At 38.2% G+C, this 14,827-nt stretch overlaps 2 long non-coding RNA genes across 9 annotated transcripts; one reads left to right on the top strand and one right to left on the bottom strand.

Moving 5' to 3' along the window:
• Window positions 1–932: 932 nt before the first annotated feature.
• Window positions 933–8,350, top strand: LOC147762344 (uncharacterized). Of its 8 annotated transcripts, XR_015334138.1 has the most exons (10): window positions 1,128–2,086; window positions 2,167–2,218; window positions 2,298–2,349; window positions 2,430–2,910; window positions 2,962–3,211; window positions 3,622–3,804; window positions 4,032–4,177; window positions 4,479–5,362; window positions 5,975–6,074; window positions 6,545–8,350. It is a non-coding gene; the product is annotated as an uncharacterized LOC147762344 (long non-coding RNA). The 8 variants fall into 8 exon arrangements; XR_015334137.1 differs by having other exon boundaries at window positions 1,128–2,218; XR_015334141.1 differs by having other exon boundaries at window positions 1,809–1,823; window positions 1,904–1,955; window positions 2,035–2,910.
• A 2,077-nt stretch (window positions 8,351–10,427) lies between these two features.
• LOC147762343 (uncharacterized) lies at window positions 10,428–14,290 on the bottom strand. Its single transcript, XR_015334144.1, has 3 exons — window positions 14,067–14,290; window positions 11,576–11,668; window positions 10,428–11,170 (listed from the first exon to the last, which is right to left on the bottom strand). It is a non-coding gene; the product is annotated as an uncharacterized LOC147762343 (long non-coding RNA).
• Window positions 14,291–14,827: the final 537 nt, after the last annotated feature.

Below are 14,827 nucleotides of genomic sequence, written 5' to 3'. Positions count from 1 at the left end.
AATGCAGTTTTTGCCGTTTAAAAAATTTGACTTTTCCCTGTCACCATTTCGTCTAGCTAATCGTGGATGTAACTGAATTATAGATTCTATCAATGGCTAAAATATTACAAAAAAAACATCAAACAACTGAAAATAATGACCCGCGACAAAAGACGCCCCGAAAAGTTTCTTTTTTCAATTTTTAAAACCGGGCGACACCTCGAAGGTGGCCGCATTATTGCGTTATTCAAAAAATTCTAGTTATTTTCGGAGACGTTTAAACGTCAGATTTAGTTGCTAGGCTGATGTAAGTAAAGTTTCACTTGGAAAAACAATTCTTACGTTTAGTAATATAAAAAAAGATAAATGGGCCTACACATATACTTGCATTATCTTTATAAAAAATCTTTTTCTGTTTCTGCTCAACTCATAACTCATGTTACTGGTGTGGGAGTACTGATAACCCGACGCCATGAAGGGAGACGTCAGTTGTTAATTATTACCTAAATCAGTAGACGTTTTGAATATAGACATATACATTCACTCGTTTCTTCTGCCTTGCATTAGTAATATGATCCACTGCTGCTATCTTCCAGGCTATTAATTATTACCTAAATCAGTAGACGTTTTGAATATAAAAATATACATTCAGTCGTTTCTTCTGCCTGGCATAAGTAATATGATCCACTGCTTCTATCTTCCAGTTTTGTAAATCAATATAATTTGTTTTTTCATTTTTCAGAATAACAAGTCAGCTGATTACAAAATGTGTTTCAGAGTACTTGGGTGACTGAACATGCTAAGTCCAGTGTACTTCCAATTGTCTCTCTACAATTCACTACAATCAGAACAACCATACTCCCTCAGGCTGCCTCAAAAATGCAGTCACCCTACGTCAGCCTAAATTAGTCACCCTAAATTACATTATCCACATTTTGGATCAGTGTTCAAAAACACGCACACTAAAGTAGCCTGCGAGAAGTTCACAGCTACCAGCTTAACGGACATCGTACCTATAAAAATTTTAGGGAGAAGGTATGTTGCTCAGAAATTCTCATCAAATTTGCCTGAACATTTCACAGACATTGCTTAGAACTTATTACTCTTATTATAAACAAACTGACAGGCAGAATAATAAAAATATAAAATATAAAAGAAAATGTATATGTTGATAAGATATTATTACCAACTTTGCGCATCACTATCAAAGGCCATCCCCTTTGAACAAGTTGACCATTGGTGACAACAAGAACGCCATCATGTGACTTTACGTCAACAAAGGTATAAAAGCGCAAAATTTTAAAAGTGCGTTCACTCAACAGCGGACAGATCTAGAGCAACAGGACGGATGCCATGTGCTGCGCCCTGTATCAAGCACAAAGGACACGGGAGTCGACTCCCATTTCTCCGAATCTTCTACTCATCCTACGTCAACGCATCGCTCTTCGACATATTGTTCCCTGCACACGCAGACGTCTAGACGGTGGATTCGGCGTTTCTCTTAGCTGGCCAGCTAAAATCTTCGCTTCTCCCCACGAAGAATCGTCGCTCGGTCATCTTCGCAGGATACTTCACCTTTTTGCTGTCGTGGGCTGGAGTCGTAGTGTCATTGCATATTCCCATGCTTTCCAGGTTTCTTTTTATTACAGGTCCAGGAAGCAGACTGCAAACTGGTGGGCGCCACCTGTGGGACTTCGACTACACTCTTTAAGGTATGTAATCTTTTTTTCTTTTTGGAAGGGGGGTTTGAGAAATGAAAGAAATCTAATCTCGTTTTTATTTCTGTTTACAGGACATAGAAGATGATGGGCGCCACCTGTGGGACTTCGACTACACTCCTTAAGGTATGTAATCTTTTTTTCTTTTTGGAAGGGGGGTTTGAGAAATGAAAGAAATCTAATCTCGTTTTTATTTCTGTTTACAGGACATAGAAGATGATGGGCGCCACCTGTGGGACTTCGACTACACTCCTTAAGGTATGTAATCTTTTTTCTTTTTGGAAGGGGGGTTTGAGAAATGAAAGAAATCTAATCTCGTTTTTATTTCTGTTTACAGGACATAGAAGATGATGGGCGCCACCTGTGGGACTTCGACTACACTCCTTAAGGTATGTAATCTTTTTTTCTTTTTGGAAGGGAAGTTTGAGAAATGAAAGAAATCTAATCTCGTTTTTATTTCTGTTTACAGGACATAGAAGATGATGGGCGCCACCTGTGGGACTTCGACTACACTCCTTAAGGTATGTAATCTTTTTTCTTTTTGGAAGGGGAGTTTGAGAAATGAAAGAAATCTAATCTCGTTTTTATTTCTGTTTACAGGACATAGAAGATGATGGGCGCCACCTGTGGGACTTCGACTACACTCCTTAAGGTATGTAATCTATTTTTCTTTTTGGAAGGGGAGTTTGAGAAATGAAAGATATCTAATATCGTTTTTATTTCTGTTTACAGGACACAACTGCAAGGAGACACCCCACATCTACACTTAAGCTACTTCGACCATCCCTTGGAGCCAGCGAGTCCTGCCATGGTCTGTCTACGAGGTGGCTGCACAGGGGAAGCGTCCAGCGAGTCCTGCCATATGGTGTTTCAATGAGATGGAAACCACTTAAAGGTAAGCCTGACTGCAGAGTGCTGACATAGTGTGAAAAGTCATTAATTCATTTTTCTTTCTGTTGACAGAACACAACTGCAAGGAGACGTCCCGCATCTACACTTAAGCTACTTTGACCATTCCTTGGTGCCAGCGAGTCCTGCCATGGTCTGTCTCTTTGATGTGGCTGCACTGGGGAAACGTCCAGCGAGTCCTGTCATGGCCTGTCTACGAGGTGGCTGCATTAAGGAAGCGTCCGGCGAGTCGTGCCATGGTCTATCTGCGAGGTGGCTGCACTGGGGAAGCGTCCAGCAAGTCCTGCCATGGTCTATCTGCGAGGTGGCTGCACTGGGAAGCGTCCAGCGAGTCCTGCCATGGTCCGTCTACGAGGTGGCTGCACTGGGGAAGCGTCCAGCGAGTCCTGCCATGGTCCGTCTACGAGGTGGCTGCACTAGGAAGCGTCCAGCGAGTCCTGTCCAACGTTTCATGGCAACTGCAAGGAGAAGAGGGCCACGTGCACACTTCCGATACATCCCTCAATCCTTGGTGCCAGTGAGTCCTGCCACGGTCTGTTGAAGAGGCTGCATTGGAGAAGCGTCTGAAGCATATGGTGTTTCACTGAGGCGGAAAAACCTGCAAGGTAACCCGTGTTACTGGCGAGAACAATACACTAAAATTAATTTTTCAGCAGCAGTCTGTGCCATAAACTTTTCACCCTACTGGCCATTCAGTCCACCTTCTTTCCTAAAAACTAGATATAGATGTCTGAATCTTGATTCACTGGTTCGAATACAAAGTTCAGTAGGACTAGACTGGATTGCATTAATATTTGTATTAACAAGACCTTGACATTTTTCTCGAATCATGATGTAACAGTTACATTTAAAATAAATCAAAAGCTCTTCTTCAAACTTATAGAAAAAATCTAACAGCCATGTCACCAAATTGACACATTCTGGAAATCTACCGATTCCAACAATTTTTCTGGCTGCAGACTGCTTTTGATATACAATTTTTGAAAACTAATCAAATTTTCCTTTCTATTTACAGAACTCAATTAGGGCAATTCCTGGTAAAGTCCCGCTTTTTTGAAAGAGGTGCAAGAAGAGGGTCGCATTCAATCCTTGGTGCATGGTTGAGTCCTGCCATGGTCTGTATGTTAGGGGGCTGCATGGGGGAGCATCAGAAGCATAAGGCGTTTCAAAGAGATGGAAACCTATCAAGCCTTAAAAGGTACATATCACTCATGTTTTTGGGGGAAAATAAAACAATTAAGTGATTTTTCATACCTTGAAAAACTAAAAACCGTTAGCCACATTATTTTGACAGCTCACATTCAGAAGGCAATGTCTTTTACCCATGACCCACTCCTAGGATTAAGATATTTATGGTTAGTAGATTGGATTTGGGTGGGAGAAGTAAAGAGGGAAACTTTTGACTTATAATTTTTTATTTTGTAGTTGAGGCAGATAGCATTGGCGAGCGCCTGTCCTGATGACGGTCCATTTTAACAAGGTTAACAAGGCTAAAATGGAGAAAGCCATGTCAGCTATATCATATAGTGTTTCAAGAGCCCTTCAGTAGTTGTGATTAGAGAGCATTCAAGGTAAGTTATGGGACAGGATAAGGGTAAATGAATTAGATTGTCATTCATTGTATAGATAATACAAATCTTTTATCAGTGCAACTCCAACAAACTGAGCATTTTGTGCAAGGTCTTAGACAATTGTTTTAAGAATGTTTGGGACCTGTCACTCGGTGCAGGCATTTGTTTTCTATTTACAATTTACTCTAGCAAATTCAGTGCTCATTTTTCACAGGTAAAAAGCTCTTTTAATTTGTCACAGATGTGGAAAAACCTTATCATTCATACAAAATATTTTGACATGCCATTCGTCAACTTTCAGATCCTCAACAGTCTCAATATTCTGCAGGACGTTGTCAATGGTCCAGATCACTTGGAGCTACCGCCCCCACCACCCACCACCACCAATGTGACTCCAAGGTGTGGTCACTGGTCCAGATTACTTGGAGCTACTGCCCCCACCACCCACCGCCACCAATGTGACTCCGGGGCGTGGTCACTGGTCCAGATTACTTGGAGCTACCGCCCCCACCACCCACCGCCACCAATGTGACTCCGGGGCGTGGTCACTGGTCCAGATTACTTGGAGCTACCGCCCCCACCACCCACCACCAACAATGTGACTCCGAGGTGTGGTCACTGGTCCAGATTACTTGGAGCTACTGCCCCCACCACCCACCGCCACCAATGTGACTCCGGGGCGTGGTCACTGGTCCAGATTACTTGGAGCTACCGCCCCCACCACCCACCGCCACCAATGTGACTCCGGGGCGTGGTCACTGGTCCAGATTACTTGGAGCTACCGCCCCCACCACCCACCACCAACAATGTGACTCCGAGGCGTGGTCAGTGGTCCAGATTACTTGGAGCTACCGCCCCCACCACCCACCACCAACAATGTGACTCCGAGGCGTGGTCAGTGGTCCAGATTACTTGGAGCTACCGCCCCCACCACCCACCACCACCAATGAGACTCCAGGGCGTGGTTACTGGTCCAGATTACTTGGAGCTACCGCCCCCAACACCCACCACCACCAATGTGACTCCAGGGCGTGGGTACTGGTCCAGATTACTTGGAGCTACCGCCCCCAACACCCACCACCAATGTGACTCCGGGACGTTGTCACTGGTCCAGAAATTGTATACTAGCAGCTACCACCCCCACCTCCAGTGCTGTGGTTGTGGTAATAAAAGGCCACCGTAGAAGTGAGTATTTATTTCCATCTCTCTATATTGTTCAGATTGTTAGGCATTTTCCTGGTTTATATGCCTCCCTTTGCGCCTCTTGTTCTCCAGTCACTTTCTTTTTGTAGAATCTTGGCACTCTCCCAATCAATGTTTTTTTGTGATGGTTCGTTGTAGCAGAAGGCTACCTTGGGCAGTAGTGTATTTTTCCCTCTTCGGGTACCCTTTCTTATTCCTTCCCGTGTTCTTTAACTCTAACGTTCAACTTTCTCTTTGTCTCTCCCATATAAATCCTTCACAAATTAAACACTTGATGGAATACTAGTACACTCCTCCCGCTGGATCTAGATTGTTCAGGCTTTACTTAAACTTGTCTTTGAGTAGAGTCGTTTAAATGCTGTTAGTGTTCCTTTTCCTTCGTTAAAACTAATTTGTGCAATACCCCATTGTGACATTAAGTCTGAAGGTCGGCAGTGGCATGTCAAAATATTTCGCTTGAATGTCTTTTCCAAGTTTGTGACAAAAGTGCTTTTTATATTTATTTCCCATCAAACTGCTGAAACTTTAAAAACACATTTCATATACAGATGGTTGACTTTTATTACATTTTGAAGTAATAATTTAAATTTGCAGGCTACCAAAAGTGGTGGATTCTAAAAATGAAGATTGCAACTACCAAACCTCCAGATGAAACACTTCTTCAGGATAGAAGGATCTTTATACAGATAACTTTGTAAGTTATTGGGGATCAACAACTTAAGAAAAGTGGTTCTGAATTTTTTAAGTATTATTATTGGTGTATTATGGCATTTCTTATTATTGACAGTGATCAAAAACTATATCCTATGTAAACAAACAGTAGAATTAGAAGTAGCACAGACAGTCAACAATTTAACATGTAGGCTAACATTACAATATTCAATATAGCAACATCTTTTATTACTTTTTTGTCAAATGTTTGAAATAATTTATTTTTTGAAGACTGCTGTCTACTTACTCTAAAAAGTTAATATATATATTTCAATAAAGAAAGCATATTTCACTGTACATTTGGAAATAACGCTCTGATCATTTTAAGAACCAAGCTTTTCATTAATGTTAACGGTGTGTAAATACCAGTGATATACTTTCTTTGTTGCAGTTACTGCAAGTTTTCGATATAGCTTTTCATACCTTTGAGTAAAAGTTGGATTTCATTTGTAGGCTACGAATTGGGAGTTTTCCAATAATAACGCCTGCATGATGTCAGATAACGTCGACCCAAGACCAAATGTCCAAGATGTTGAACACTGTACAGCGTTAGCAAGGAGCCCTGTGGACACTTTCATGGATGCTCGAACATCCCACGAGTTTTGGTGTTGAAGGACATGGCTTGTTCTGCAAACAAATATAAAGAATGTGGAATGGTAATGAAGGCAATATACAGTACTGAATGTAGTGGGAATACAGTCTAATAATGTATCAGTCTTTTGGATGCTGAGAATATTTGGGGTTCATGGGTCACAAACATGTCAAGGTGAAATTGCATCAAATGTCATTTGTATTTTATGCCTTATGCAGTGAACCATTTTATTTCAATAACAGAAGAGAAAACTGAGGTTCAAGATAATTCTTCATTCCATACAAGATCAATTGAATAAGATGTGTGCTTCTGTAGGAAAAGTCTACCTCTACAGTTGCTATAATTATTATATTAATAAATTTGAATATAGTTGCTTTATCCATATTCTGAATGCAGATAGTTTTTTGCTCACAAAAACATTCCCACCACTTGTGGTCGTCTGTGTTTTGTTTCAATCTGAGATGGTCATTTTTCAAATTTGTGCTTTTGATGATGTGGAGTTGTTTGTCAGTATGGCATTTGAAAAGGTCTTAACCTGCACACTAACCTTACTAACAAACCCTCACATCTTTGTAAAATCTGACTTCATGTAAACGCTTTTACATGAAGAGATTTTACATTGATAGTTTGTGCAAAATCTGTAATGAAATATTTTACGTGTGAGAAAATATTTCATTATATTTTTGTACAGTCTGCTCTTCTTGAGAGATGCTGTCATCTCTCAAGATAGAGATCACATTACTAATATTCAGATTTTCTCAAGTGTTATACTTGACAAATACATCCACTTCATCACATATGCACCTTTTCTCCGGATCAAAAAAATTCAGATTGAAATTTACATGGGCGGTCATACAGTGTAATGTGAGATCCGAAATATTTTGAAGCAAGCTTGCTTTATTCTGTACTTGTATCATGCAGGTAGTTGCGATTTCAGTGCAAAGTTACATTTTAGAAACCTGGTATTTTAAGTCGAATTATATATCAAAGTTTAGTTGAAATCATTGATATTCCCGAGTTTTAATCATATTACTTGAATCTGTTTGCATTTTATCATAAAGAGAACTATAATCAAGTTTTGAAAGATGCTTGCAGTTGTAAAATGATTAACTTTATTTATGGTTTTAATTCTCCAAGATAAAGTCAAAATGGTTGTTTAATTGTTATGTCTCTTGTTAGTTTTTTATTGGCTTCAGTGCCTTTTTCTGTAAGAATTACTTTAATAAGTTTTTATGCTTCACCTCGTGTATAGTATATATAGATAATAGTTAGTCAACACAAAGGTTATTCCGTCACGCTGTCTAAAACGGGACGATTCTTGAACTGTACGCAGCGCCGTGCCAATAGAAACCGATTTCGTCATGTTATAAGGACCGAATTATCCGGGCGTGGGCACTTTCCCGGCATTCCCCACGAAGGGTTTAGACGGGTTTTTCCCCACGGCCCGAGAGCATCTGGTACCAGTTTCCGACCACAAGACCTGCATTATCGGACTGTGTGCGTTCCGACGCTAGGTGAAGACGATGGAAAATCTTGGAACTTTTGATAATACTGCTATGTATTAATTCATTGCGTTTACGTAGTTCATTACTGATTATTAGTCCTTTTTAAATCAACTGTAAATATTCAAAATTGTACATAATAGTTGAATAAAAAATATTCTATAATTTTCTTTCTTTCTTTTTATTTTATTTTATTTTATTTTTTTTTTTTTGTAAAAAAAGTGGTCGTGTACAGATCGCTAAAAAAAAGCGAGACTTGCAAATAAATTTAAATGGACTCGCATGTATGCTCGTTTAATCATTAGTAGAAATTATCCTCTTTCGCCTCTCACTTAAACTTTTACAATCTCGTCACTATTTCTGTCACTCCAATTTCTTCCATAAAACTAGCCGATGTCCAGGTAATGAGTTGAATTTTGGTTTTTGGATACAAAGCTGTGGTGCTGCGTTACTTTGCTCTCCCGGGCCCCGTAACTCGAAAGCAGCGCGCATTGCGACCGAGCGCAAGCGTCTCGATTCCATTACTTGCCCATGCTCGCCCCATGTAATACACTGTAGCCTCTATGTGACATCGCCGTTCGCAATACGCGATGCTTTTAAGTTACGGAGCCCCAGGAATAACTCGAGCCGTTACCTAGACTTTCCTGAGTCAAATTAGAGAAGTAACTATCTTACTTAAATAAATCCCACTGTAGATTTAAGAACCTAACACCTCTTAATGTTAACGAAGGGGTACATTGTGTATAAATGTATATGTTCTTGACTATAACACAAGTAAAACGAGAAAAAAACTAGTTTTTTCCCATTCCTGTGCCATTGTTATCCTTATCTACTGGCACAATTTTTTTTTTTTTTTTTTTTTTTTTTTTTTTTTTTTTTTTTGCTGTGGGAATTGAGGCCCAATTTTTTATATAAATGCATATAGCAAGCAAAACTAGTCAAAACCAAGATTTTTTCCATCCTTGTGCCATTATTGTCCTTATCTACTGGCACTATTTTATATTTGCTGAGGGAATTAAGGCCCAATTTTTTTATTCTTAAGAACACCTCACTCCCATCCCTGTAGCATAATACTTGCCTATTGCATTTATTTTTGAGAATCAGATTTTATATAAATGTATAATGCAAGCAAAACTAGACAAAACCAAGAATTTTCCCATTTCTGTGCCATCACCGGTGACATGTACCAGAAAGTCCCCCATGACAGAGAGTCCGCTTCCCATTCATTTGTACAAGTGAGCCTCGCCCTAGATTTTGACCTACTTAGGTCAAACTAACCCTAACCAAGGAGTTATAACAGAAGGAAATTACACGCAAGCCTTTCTATTGTCCGATGTCTGTTACGGTGGGCGGAGCTAGCTACGGGGGGCCTCCGGTCTCAAGGTTTCGTCTGGGTCGCTCTCCTCAGCTTGGAGATAAATTTCATATGCGTTATTTCGCGTTAGAATTCGAGATCAGTAATGTCAAAGCGCCGCTGTATGCTGACGATTTTTTTCACAGGTAATTATTTGGACGATGTGCTGGAAGGGAACGATATCATAGAAAGCGATTATAAGGTGATGACTGAGGATGGTCGCCATGAGCTTTTTTTAGTCGGTGATAGATGGCTTTTTTATGGCACAACCCGGTGAAAAATCACCAAGGAGAAGTCAAAAGAAAACGTCCCAACTGTGGTTTGTGAAAATGACATTCAAGTGAACGTCTGTCCTCACTGCCAAAGGACATAATATTAAAACATTAACGTTTGGAACCTCCTGCCCTTGGGTCCCATAAACATATACATTGTGACAGTGCCTACGCTTTGTGTCTGGTTTTAAATTTCTTAAAGTATTTTTTCTCTCACTCGGTATAATTTTAATATTATAATGCATTTAATTAAAATTTTAATCCAAGGTTGAGGCAATGCCACGACACGTCAGTTTACTGAATACTCGTTATAAATTTCTTTATCTTGGAAATTTCCCTTTTTTTCAGGATTATTTGACACGTACTAACACTGTTCATATTTGTCGGTAAACAAGTGCACAGTGCTATACATGAAGAATAATTTTTATTCATTCATAAATATATTTATGTACAAAATATATCAGAAATTTTAGTATTCACTGAGCTCTTTAAAGTGAAACAAATAAAGATGAGAATATTGAATTTCAAACTATTATTTACTATATTAACTTAAAATATCTTTTAAGTCAACTCTATACTCAAGCACTCTATACTCTATACTCATGAAAGTAGCATCTGTGAGTAAAACCATTTTATTATATCAATAGAAGAACAAAAACAAAAATTTTACACATAAGCAGTAATAAATGAAGTCATAAGAATGATTAAGTTGCTACAGTTTTCCAGTTTTATGCAGTCTATGATGGCATTTTTTTCAACCGTGCAAGTAGAAATAATTATATTCTTTTTTATCTGACTTGCTGATACCAGTCTGTGCCAGATACTATTCCACTTACAGGCCAGCAAGGTCTGAGAATCTAATGGGCCGAATGAAAAAAAAAATCCACGAAGATAAAGTGGTTAATTCTTACAAATAGGATAAAAAACATGGGATTTTCAAAAGGTTATTATAGATCAAGATAACACTTAGTAAGAACATTTATAAAATGTAACAGCTGAAAAAATTAACTGGTAAGTAAGCAGTAAGTGACTGCTTTAAAGAAATTTCACTGAAACAGAAATTTCACTGGCAATCAGGTAGACTGTTATACCATGGCACTCAACAATTTATATATTGGTTTTGAATTTTTTTCCACGTAACGGTAACATAAAATTTATGTCCAATTTTGCCATGTATAGAGTCAGTTAGGTGACTGAAAATATTTTAAAATGTCATAAAGGAGTACTATTAATTTAATGCAATCTCTGTTGGCCAGTCTTATCCAGTTTCTTCTCCAAAAAGGACAACTCAAGTGAGAATTTCTTCAGGGCCTTTTCTTCTGCCTTGCTAATGCCATGCCACTCAGAAAAGAGAGAAACCTGTAGGTTAGAAAAAAAAACATAATAATAGCATTATGAACTACTAGTATCCATGTAGACATTATGGAATTACGCAGTGAAGTTTAATATGTCTTGTTATGACTTGACTGAAATAATGTTCACCACATAAAAGATATTTTACAACTAAATTTATATAGAACATCAAGATTCATGATCACAAGCTAATAACCCCAAGAAATTGAAAGAAATTGTACTTATTACAAGAAATTATTTAAATCCGCCCTGGTTCCTACTCTTCTGACAGGACAAAAAGGGGATTTCAGAGAGGCTGGTTGCTAAAAGGAAAATGCCCAAGGTTGTTGTATTTTGAAAAAAAAATTAAAAAGGGTACTGTTGTTAGTGAATGTTTAATGCATCTTAGGCATTATGACAAAAGTAACTTACCCCAGACACACTGACCTCCTTTTTTCATTGACATATTTTAATTTTTTCCAGCCTGACCATAATTCATATATTCAATGCAGCCTTCTCCCATATCTATAATAGAAAAAAAAACTTGAGTAGTGTTAAGATATGCATGTCAAATTCATTATCAATTTTGAGAGAATTTCTGTTTCAACACTACAAGATGAAATATTTAATTTCAAGTAATGAATAAACCTTAATAGAGTTCTATTCTATTGTAACCACCAAGGCAAAGCTTCTTTCTTAAAATGAACTGAAACATACAAGCTTGCCACCTAACATGCCAAAGTAGTGAAGTATAATTTAAGTAGAGAAGCAAGTACCCCTTAATTATAGAGGTGTCTTACACAATAAGGTGTGTCTTACACACCTTGACTCAAAGAGAGATGTGTAGTGAGATAACAGGTAAAGTAATTGGTGGAGCCTAGGTGAACTTAAAACCTTCAGACTTTAAATTAAGAAGCACCAGGATTCATGTGTGTTCTTTTTTCAAAGGTTTAATATGAATTAAAACATATATATGTAAAAAGAAGACTAAATAAGTTAAAAATAACTATACCAAAGACACTGTGAAGTCAAACTTCCTGTTAGACCGCCATGATGGAAAATGCTGGGTGGAGGCAAAATTTTCCAGTCAAAAAAACTGAGCACTTTACTTTAACAACAAAGTTACCACTCCAAAGCCACCCACCATGGTGAGAAGAAAAATGATGACCAACTGTCATGATAAGTCTTTTTAGATTTAAACATGAAAAAGGTAAAGGCCAAAATGGTACATATACCCATAACACTAGAGTAAAAAATTGGTATTCTGAACAAATCAGGTTATTTTTTTCAAGAAATATTGGAGCAGTATCCATGCAATATTTACCACGCCACGACCAAGATGTTCAAGAATCTAAACCCACCAAATTTTTTTATAAGGCCACACTTTTTTAATTTTATGGATGACATCCTGCGCGCGCACGGATTTTCGCCCGTTCTCCAAAAAAAAAAAAAAAAAAAAAGCCCCCCCCCCAGCCCCCAACGAAGTCGGTTGTCGCAAACGTTGTTATTGAATTTGCAAGGAAATGAGCTTTCTGCGCATGCCTATTTTCGCCACGTGGAAATGCGGCCACTTTGCTGTCAAATTCATCTCTAGGATTACTTTCAAATTACACAACAATTAAAGTCATAAAGAGAACGGGCGCCATCGTTTTGGATTGGTATGCCATTGATATTGGGCATGGAGATATCACCTTTTTACAATTGTGCGAAAGGCTGGCGGCGGCCGAAACATTTCTGTGACATTCTGTATAAAGCAGCACATTAATACCAGGTTTTCTGTAGCGAAAAAAGGGTCGACAAGGGCGTCGAGGTATTTGGTGGGCTGAAGGTCGGACAGGCCACCTGACAGTTTAGCTGCTTCGTGTGAGTTGAAGTTGACAAAATGGCATCGTCTGAAATGACCTTTAATAGATTTGGTAGTATTAAGCATATCTTTGCATCATTTTTTAAACATTTCTGTGAAGTGTTCAAAATGTTTTTATATTCTGAGAATACAAATAAAGACACACTGTTTGACTGATATTTGTTTTATTGATTGCTATACCAAATGAATGCATGAAATAACCTTAAATAGATTTGGTAATATGAAGTATATCAATTCATGACTTTTTTTACATTTCTACGAAGTATTCACAATGCTTTAATATTTTGAGAGCATGGATAAAGACATATTGTTAGTTTGATACGTGTTTCTGTGGTTAAATTTGTGTTTCCAGCTGTGTACTGACAGCATTCCTTTACTTAAGCAGTTTTTTTTTTTTTTTTGGACTGTTTTTTTTTTTTTTTTTTTTTTCGCCCTCTCGCACCGATTTTGGGGTACTCAGAGGATGTCATCCATAAAAATAAAAAAGTGTGGCCTAATCTTGCATTTGAAAAGTACAAAAAGCGGTAAGGCTTTTGGCCGTAACAAGCGTAACACTTTTTGATCGGAACTCATGAAAATTGTCAATTGTCGTATCCAAGCTAGACCACATGTAAAATCGCAAAAATAAACAATACTGCTCAAGCAAGTGTGTTGCACACATAATAATTAGTTAAATTTTATGACTGTCATGTGACACAAGTTTCAAAAAGTAGGAGGAAAATGTCTTTTGGAGTAATTTTTTTTCGAAATATTAACAAGATGGCGGCTTAAACATCTGCTTGTTATTCGGCTACTGAAAGTGCACCTAAGTTTTATTCTTTGCTATTGCCACAAATTATTTAACAATTGCAACTGTATAAAGACCAAACTTTCTTCATCTGATACTATAATTATAGGCACTTGTTATGAGTGGGAAATATTTTTCGTGCAATATTTATTCTCCACACACCACCTCGCGAGATCAACGTGTAGCTGGACACTTACACAGTGAGACCCTACGACATAAAAGTTGCAATTTATCTTCATATTTCGTGTAGTTATGCATTTAAAAGCACTTACCTGTTTTTTGAAAACCTTGTCCAACGTACTATCATATAAATTCTGTATTTCTCTCATTTTTTAGAAACTTGGGACTCCGTTTCTGTTTCTGTCCTCAAAAATCAACAGACGAAGGCACAGATACTAACAAACGAGATTTAAACGAGAGTAATTAAGCGTAACAGAGATAGACATCCATTGTTCTCTGGGTTCTATTCATTCCGACCAATGAGAGACCGTAATACGGGCTCCGCCCCCACGCGTGTAATCTCCTTCTGTTATATAACATAACTCCTTGCCCTAACTATATGGAGGACGGACTTTCTGTCACACGGACCCTCAGTTTCATGGCACCGGCCTTATCTACTGGTACTCCTTCATATTTGCTGTGGGAATTGCGGCCCAAAATTTTTATTTTTAAGACCCCCCCCCCTCATTCCCGTAGCAAATGACAAAATTTAGTTATTACAAATATGCATAGGGGCCTACATTTATCATAAATATGTGTGGTAATATTTTAATAATGTTAAGCGAAGATTAGAGGCAAATGACGAATATTAAATATGTTACAAATATACTAACAATTATTACTGATTTGTGCTAGTGAAATTGTGATGCTGCAAAATAAAATTTGCAGCTTTGCTGAGCAGGCCGGTGCAACACTTGATAATACTTCCTTTCCGTTTAAGATTTAAGCAAGCCTGTATTTAATATGTATCGTGGTTTTGGAACACTGCCATTATATTATAACTGAAGATGTTCTCAGGAGTTGCCATACCATT

This window comes from Lingula anatina, chromosome 4, assembly GCF_051362555.1.
Source record: "Lingula anatina isolate TDL-2025a chromosome 4, LinAna3.0, whole genome shotgun sequence".
Classification (NCBI taxonomy): Eukaryota; Metazoa; Brachiopoda; class Lingulata; order Lingulida; family Lingulidae; genus Lingula; species Lingula anatina.
This window is presented reverse-complemented; position numbering and strand designations above follow the sequence as displayed.